Consider the following 479-nt stretch of genomic DNA (forward strand, 5'->3'; position numbering starts at 1 on the left):
ATCCTTCTTACTCCTTTCCATGGCAAGCTGTGTATAGGGGTTCACCATCAGCGGTGGCTACTTTCAATCCTCTCGGGAAAACGATCCTATGCGGCTGTCACTCGCATGGCTAATCGTCTAGAGGCATCACCCATGGTTGATGGCTACATCCCATCCTCGCAGTGAAAACTACGCTCACGCGCTCTGTCACAGCACGGCTAATCACTGGTTGGTTCCTGCACCTACTGGAATAGAATCCTTTGATTCTTTTGCGTCTGTCACTGACGCCCAGCACTTGCAAGTTTGAAGTACGTCACAGTTATTCATTACCGGAATCCTACTCGGAATACCACAGACAAGGTTAGACTTTCCGGATTCCCAGGATAGAGGTTCAGGCATGGCCGAATGGCCAGCCCCCTTAACGTGATCAATGATCTCCTAAGATGAAGAATAAAACAAAACTGAGACCAAAGATGTCTAATACAATAGTAACTTATCCT

The sequence above is a fragment of the Arachis duranensis genome, chromosome 10 (genome assembly GCF_000817695.3).
Source record: "Arachis duranensis cultivar V14167 chromosome 10, aradu.V14167.gnm2.J7QH, whole genome shotgun sequence".
In the NCBI taxonomy this organism is placed as follows: Eukaryota; Viridiplantae; Streptophyta; class Magnoliopsida; order Fabales; family Fabaceae; genus Arachis; species Arachis duranensis.